Genomic DNA, 8227 nt, shown 5'->3' on the forward strand with positions numbered 1-8227 from the left:
CTCGGTAAACACACTTCCCACCAACAGCCCCATCACCCAGCACGAGCTTTACACAAAGCAGAACCTTCAGTTCTCACTGTGTTTCAGCAAGCACCCCAAAAAATGGCCACAGGACAGCAAAGCGGCTCCCTGGGCCCTGCGTGCATTGCCGCCAACTCTCCCGAGTGTTGTACAAGGCAACATCTGGCTGTGCAACATCTGCTGGGTCCAAGGTGGGTGTGGATCTTTTTCAGGGAGAAAGCTTTTTTTAACTCAAAAGTACTGACTTGCTGGAGCTGGCAGGATCTGTGGGGGATGCTGCAGGTACAGCTGCAGACATGTTTCTCATCAGACATCAAGCACTAGGGAGACGGTTTTCCAGCAGCAGGGAACACTAACATCCCAGGAGTAAAAACAGAGCTACCAACTCACGTCACTTATTTCCATTACTGCCAGAAAGAGCTGGATTTAACACACAAAGAGCAAGGTTGTGCATACAGGGGATACGGATGCAGGCACACAACTGGAAAGAAAGGAAAAGATGTGGGAGCTGGAGAAGTGCAATGTGATATGGGCAGTGCCCCACAGTGAGGAGGGCAACAAGGTGCAAGGTGGGGAAACACCCCCATCTCAGTCCACCATCCAGACAAAAAACTTCTGGAATGATATATCCAGGGGAATCTACACAAGGACGTGGATGTGGCCATGACCCTGCCACCCAGACAGGAACAAGTCCATCATGGGGGAAAAGGGAAAAGCATGCCAGCCTTCCCTAAGTGATGCTGGAGCCTTGTGGGATTAAAAGCAACCATTGAGCAACAGACTGGGCAAAGAAGCATCTTCCAGGACTGTATTCCAGGACTGATCCTGCAAGACTGGCACATCTCACCATGTGCCATATGTAGGCCCTGGGATCACATTTGGTTCAAGTAGCATTGACCTCGATGTTGAGACCAAACCAAACACTGGAGGCATGGACAATTACCAGCCTGAAAACTCCCGTGCCAAAAGGACTCCTTTTCCAGGTCTTTTTATAACATGTTCTTTCCTGTCTTCCGATGGAAAGGATTTTTGGCAGATGATTTGGAAGTGGATAATAAATCTAATGCTAGGACACCGTGTCCAATTGCTCAGTAATTTCCTGCACGGCTCTCACCAGGAAGTTTACGCGTGGTGCCGCATTTCTGCCGCTTTAGTTTCTCCTACGGATACATTGTCATTGTGTGTGACACTCCTTATAATTCTGCCTCCACCTGGAGTGGCAACCCTGTTAAATTTTTAAAAAGAAAAGCTATTACAGGATTTTTAGGAGAAAAAGCTGTCTGCTTGCTCGTGACCTCACCTTTAACCCGAGCTCTGGAATTTAAAGGCATTTATAAAATCCTGCTCCGGCCGCTGCTCTAGATTTTCACCTAAACATCCTCAGCAGCTTTCCCAGTCTCCAAAAAACAACTGATTTTAAAGTTTATTAGGAGCAATAACTTCTTTTTGGAGGAGGAGGAGGCTTTTGCTGCCTTGAAGGCTGCAGATATCCCTGCACTGGTTTTCAGTGGTGAATCAGGTGATTCCCAGACACAGCCTATTTCCAAGGAAAACACCAGCCCAGGCTGCTGGGTACCAGAGACACTACAGTGCAAACTGAAGATGCGGGGCCATTTTTAATTCTATGCTAATTATCGCAATAAAAACCAGATCCTGCAGCGGAAAACCCATTCTGGGAAGAAATAATCATCCATCTTTCCTAGCTGTAGCCGTGCTGCTGGAGAAGAAGCTTATTTACAAAATGGCAATCTCCAGGAAAAAAGCTGTTATCGTTGCCTGACAAAGCCATATATTCTGATACCTTCTGGGGGGCTCTGTCTGGGAAATTCTTCTTTGAAACCCAACACTCTAAACCTCAAATATGGAAAAACCCCATCCTGTTCAACAAAAGGCAGCTGTGGGGCTAATGCAACCCACCGTGACACAGGAATGATGCTTGGAGATCCCTGCTTTGAAATCCCTGCTTTTGGTTTAGAGCAGGAAAATCATAATACCTCTAAATTATTTATACGTGAAAAGATGCTTTTAATAAAAGCATCAATGGTGTGTAAACAAAACCGAAATTCCTAAAGCAGACTTTCCACATTCTGTATGGTTACTTAAACGTGGATGAGAAACATCCTTTTTCCCCCTGGACAGAAACATCCATTGTGCAGGATGGCATGAAAATGCCCTTTTTTAGTATGCAGGAAACACAAGAAGCCAAATAAAGCCATGAACCTGCGGAGTGGTTGTGAAGGGGATGAAGAAAACCCAACCAAGCAGCAGGACTGCAATCTGTTCCAGCTCCCCCCGCGCTCCCCGAAGAGGCTCTCGCAGCAGATTGCGGTGCCAGACAATCTTGAGGAGACGGGAACCTGCACTTGGGTCCCAGCCAAGCAGGACCCCCAGAGCCTCTTGCCTGGACTGCCAAGACACAACCTTCCTCCAAGAGCTGCTTGGTGCCACCACCCATGGAAAGGGCTCTGCTCCACCCTCTCCATCCCTCCTCGCTGGGTATCCACGAGGCCTACATCCACTATTCCCAGGCACGTTCCCGGGGAGCAGCAGAACAGCCCCGGTGCGTCGCCCTGCCGCAGCGATGGAGCCTGAAGACGGGAACATTGGACCACTGGGACAGCATGTTGAAAGCAAAACATTTTATTACCATCGGTTAAGCTTCATAATGCACGCTTATGAGTAACAGAGAGGTTATATGGAGATCACTTTGCTCCCTACCAACTGCAGCTTCTGGGATTAAATGCAGCAGCTGCTGAGCGGAGCGGAACGGGACCAGTGCAAAGAAAAGGAGAATAAAATACATTTGAAACGGTGGGAGGTAGCTTGGCAGAAAACAGGCCCCTGACTTGAAATTCAAAGAGAAAGGTTGATTTTGTCACTGCTGTACCAAAAGGCACGGCGTCCTGGACAACAGCTGGTGACCAAGCACTGCTCTGGAAAGGCCCCCCTCTAACTCAATACCCACCTCAGCAAGCCCCACCTGGTACGAGCACCGCAGCTCTCACACGGCGCAGGAATGTCGGAGTGGAACGCTTCTCCTTGGGGCCACAACTCCTCTGCAGTCCAGGATGCTGCAAAACCAGGAGCTCCTGACTAATCACACCCCTGCAGGTGTCCGTGGGAAATTCTGGTGGCCGTGGACCACCAGGAGGATGGATGACACGGGGGACCCATGCTGAATTCTGGATGGTTGCCTAGCTCAGCCACAGTGCCCTGCAGTGGGGTTGACTGGGGCTGACAGAGTGTGATTTTTCGCTTGTTTTCTGTCCAATCCCATGAAATGTTTTTGACAGTAAATGCCAGCCTGGGATGGTTTCTAAAGAACACAAGTTTCTTCCAGCTGAAATTGCCCCTTCAATCTAAGATCAAAAATCCAGTTATCTTTCCTAGAGGTCAGAGACCATAAAAAAGCTATTTTGGACCATCTGCTGAAGAGTCACTAACACACTTTACCAGCACCATCTTTTTTAAGCCCAAATCAGTTTACCTTCCAGCCAATCTTCCACAAGTAGCTTCAAATTGTATCAAACCCTATCCAGAGGAACACTCTGCTTTCCCCTTTCCTGATATTACTGCTCTCATTTCACAATAGTTTCTGCATTCAGACAGAATTCAAAGGAGAAAATGCCTGCGCTAGTGAAAGAGGACTCTGGTCATTGCTAGCACAAAGCTACCTATTTTTCTTCTAGCAAACAAACTGCTTGGCTAAAAAGGTGGAAAGCTCTTGGAAGACTGAGAGCCTGGAGGAGGCTGGTTTTTAGGCTGAGGCAAGTGAAAAATCCCCATATTGTGCCCTCTTGCTTGTTTTGCACAGCATCTTCAGCCTCGCTGAGAGGAAGAGGCCGGCGTGGGTTTTGAACAAGGAGAGAGAGCACCTCAAGGGCTATTGCAACAGCTCGAGGGCTGCACAGGGGAGGAGCAGGGTGAACTTGCCCCTGTGAAGAGAGGTGATCCCACCTTTAGAAGGTGCCTCCCAAGAGCGGGAAAGAGGTGGGAAAAGCAACAGGTTAAAGTGCAGCTGGATGCTGCAGGCAGGAGTTAAGTGGGCACCACCTCTTGCCTCCTGCTCTGGATTGGGGGTTTTCTCGGGATTTCACACATATCAGCATAAAACACACACTGCCAAGCATATTGGTTTTAAGCTCTCTTTAAAAGAAAAGTCTCTGTAATATGCCTTCACCAAGGTAACCCACAGTAAAAAGCTGGCAGCGTCCATGAAAATGTTCTTCAGGCGACTGCAGCACCTTCCTCCTCTTTTTTTTACTTCTTTTTTTAAAATAAGACAGCTAGAAGGAACTTATCAGTGGTTAGCTCAAAGGGTTACCCCTGGCAGCGCTGAGGGATGACTGTGCTGACATCAGCAGTAAATGCTGCTCTGGAGAGGGGGCCGGGATGCAGCAGGATTACGTGCACACTGCATGCTGGCACACGCTGATCCCAGGACAGACATGCCTCTAGGCTCTCCAGAGAGGATGAGCCAAGCAGGAGGTGAAATCCCAGAGGCAGAAGAGGAAGGATGAAAGAGCTGGGCTCCTGTGGTATCCAGGATCAAGCTGCCCTCTGAGCTGTAATGGGACACATGGTACCTGTGGGTGGCGGTCCCTTGCCTAGCTCAGGTGTCTGCTGCCACTTTGACCCAGGTCCCATGGGCAGGCTCTGGTGGTCCCTGGTCCTGGTGGCTCCCACTGCAGCAACCGGAGTCAGTACAGGACTGTAAGAGAGTAGACAGGAGCTTGGCAGAGGCACAGCTCTTATCTCCACATCTTCATGCTTTGCTGTGGGCACGCTCCTCCCACGTGCCTGAATTTACAAACCCACATCAAACCCCTGGGTCGATTCCCAAACTGCTTTGGAAGCATTTGCTATTACACATGCAGAGAAAAGCGACTCTAATTACTCTGCACCCCATTTAAATGTCCCGGGGAGAATGAAATCCTGGCACTGCTCAAAGAAACCAAATGGAGGTTACACATAACAAAGGATCCAGGCATGCCACTGAGCTGTGGTGGGAAGGAAGAGCCTGAGCTCAGAGCAGCGCTTGCAGCAGATGCAGCAAAGCTCATCCCTGGGGAAGCTGTCAGACATTGCCTACAAGCGAGATGGTGCGCGCCGGCTGCTCGGAGTCTGCCACCAGCACAGCACCAGACCTGCCCCAGGTAACTGCTCCATGCAGCCCTACTCCACATGGGAGCCATCCCTGAGGGAATGGCTGGCTGCAGGGTCAATAACTCCTGCTTTGCTGCAGCTTCACCCCAAGAATCTGCCCCAGCCTAGAGGTAACGTCTGCCAGAGCCCCACCAGCCATGCAACAGCTGCAGAAGCACATGAGAGCTGTGGAACAGGATCCCTGCAATGGCTGAGGCCAAAACACACCAAAACAGACACGGAGCAGAACGACTGTCTGGGAAAAATACAGCCAGCTCCACGTCTTTGTGTCCTACATTGCCTGCAGCAGCTAGCAAATGCACGGAGAGGGAGGGAACCAAGGCACATTCGGGCTTTGCACAACATTTCCAGAGGGATTCGTAACGAAAGCTTAAGAAAAGAAAAATGCTGAACTTGTAAGAAAAAAAAGAGCTTTAGGGCCCTCAAGCCAGGTCATGCACGAGACACGAACTTGGTGACCCAGCAGGGAAAAGGAACAACACAAGCAGGATCAGGCCCTGCCAGCAAAGTGAGAGGAGAATGTCTCTATGCACTCAGCCATATAAACACCTACAGGGCTTTCTGCCTGTGCTGCCTTAGTGACCTTGATGTTTTGCAACCAGATGGAGCAAGAAATATAATGTCAGCTTAAAGGATATGCTCTGAGGTAAGAGGCACAGAAGTTTGGTTCACCTTGTGAAACACAGTGCCTATTCTCAGCTTACAGGTAAACATTTCAGCCAAAAAACTCTTTCCCTAATTTTACCAGGATGGGGGAGATTATTAAAAATGCTTACATTTTAAAACTTCATCACTTACTACAGGGATGTGCACATTAACTGAGTTGTTGAATCTAGGATTAATCCTACTGACAAGAACCAGATCAAACCCTTGCCCTCTGTTCTTGGCTGTCAGTAGCCTCTGCTCACCCCTGCTGGGACATCTACCTGGGAAAAACTCCTTTCAAAGCGCCACCAGCACAATGCTCCACTTTTCAAACACTTTGCCATGTTTATTGGAGGCTCAGGAGAGAGAGGCTGCTCCTTGGAGGCAGCTCAGTTCCCTCACAGATTCCCGTTCTGAGCAGCCCCATAGAGATCTCAGGAGTATTCCAACATCTAGAAGAACAAGCAGCTGTAGTGAAGACAACCCAAACAGAAAACACATCTACCTGTTGACTGCACACTGAGCTGCATTTACTCCAGAGCACTGCTCCAGCATCTCTCTCCCAGAGCCTAAGGTCTCTGGCCTTAGATTCCCCCTGCCAGCTTCCTGGGGGAGAGAGAGAGAGAGAGAGAGAGAGAGAGAGACTCTCCTTTTCCATCAGGTACCTCCCAGCCAGGCAGCAGCACAGCAGCCTCCTCCGTGCCCAAAGCAAAAGTGACAATTTGCAAAACAGCCACGGGTCCAGGGGGGACTGGCAGAGACAAAGCAGCTCCTGCTCAGCACCAGTTGCCAAGGGAAGCGGAGGGAGCGCTGCCAAGGCCAGGCTGGGCTCACTCCCTGGGAGCCCTGAGGTTTGCTCTCGTGCTGCAAAGCCGCCAGGGCCGCTGCTGCCAGCACACAACGTGCTCCAGATCCCCCTTGGACATGGAACAGCAGGGATAATTGATTTATGTTCAAAACACCAGGGCTGCATTGGCACACCCAGCCTTTTCCCTAGGAAGGCAAAGCAAGGAATAGCTGCCTGACACATGTGCCCTTCTGGCAGCTGCTGGGATGAATATACATCATACATTCATGTGCACTGGTGACACTGTGGGACAGCAGGAGCTTCTCTCTCCTTGGACCTACACAGAACTCTCAGATCTCCTTGCACTAAAAATGTTACTGAGGAAAAGTTCATGCCAGAATTTCTGTGACTCTTCTCACACAATCCTGTGAGATTTAGGAACATAAGGGAAAACCTGTATTTCCAAACATGCTGGCACAGGGAGCTTATATTGTCATTTATTGTGCTTTCCTTACATTTGTGTTTGAACAGACTCATCAGAAAGCAACAAGAACATGACCAGGGCTAAAAATTACCCCTGGTGGAAGGTTCTGTATTTCCTTTGGAAAGGATGCAGAAGAGACCTGACAACAGCCTTTAATTATGTGTAAGAGCTGCAGCAGGGAAGAAACCAAACGGTTTCTATAACTCCTCTGGAGAGCATGGCCTGTAAGGCAAAGAGCAATAGAATTAGATGGAAGGAAGGGACACATGGACTGGACAGCAGGAAAAGTATCTGACAGAAGTAGGGTGAAATAGCTTCGGGAGGGAAACTGGAAGTATCCAGCATGGGAGATGTGAAAGAACAGATTTTTTTCCAGGTTGTTCAATTTGGGAAAAATATGGATGCTTTTTGCTCTGTACCTGGCCCTGAAATGCACCATTAGTGGCACCCTTGCACTTGCAAATTCAAGTTTAGAGTCAGGAAGGTTCCAAACCTTCCAAACACGATATTTCACCCCAAATTTCTCCCTGTCTCGCTTTCGGATGCCATCAGTACCGACCATCAGATCACCACAAGAACTCTTGCACTCCTTTGAGGTAGGGAGGTGTCATCCACCCCCTTTTAGCGGTGGAGAACACAGGCACAGGCAGGATAAAGCCAAAGCGATCCCATCTCCATTATCAGTAGGCCCAGCTCCACACACTGACAGCTTTCCCAGAGTCCAGGCAATTACTCCAGCACTTCACTGGTTCAAAGCACAGCTTTCAACAGCTGTTGACACCGACCCCTGCTGCACCTCATACCTCAGAGTGGCAGGCCCAGGAAAGCAAAGGCAGTACAAGTGGTGATCATCCACAGAGTCTTGTTAGAAACCACACAAACCCCTTGGCAAAGGCATGAGATTGCTTCTTGAAAGCCACTTTCTTTCCCCTCTGATCCCCTCCAGCCTTCACCAACCCCTTTCCTTGGCAATGGAAAAGAGCAGCTGCCCCATGGGTACCCACAACACTCCATCACTCCTTCCTGGAGCGGGAGGCAGTCCATGTAGCGTGCAGGGCAAGGCTCCAGTGAAAAGCACACGCAAGCATCCATAAGCTGGGATGGCACCAGCAAACCTTACAGGC

The sequence above is a fragment of the Serinus canaria genome, chromosome 4, assembly GCF_022539315.1.
Source record: "Serinus canaria isolate serCan28SL12 chromosome 4, serCan2020, whole genome shotgun sequence".
Taxonomy (NCBI): domain Eukaryota; kingdom Metazoa; phylum Chordata; class Aves; order Passeriformes; family Fringillidae; genus Serinus; species Serinus canaria.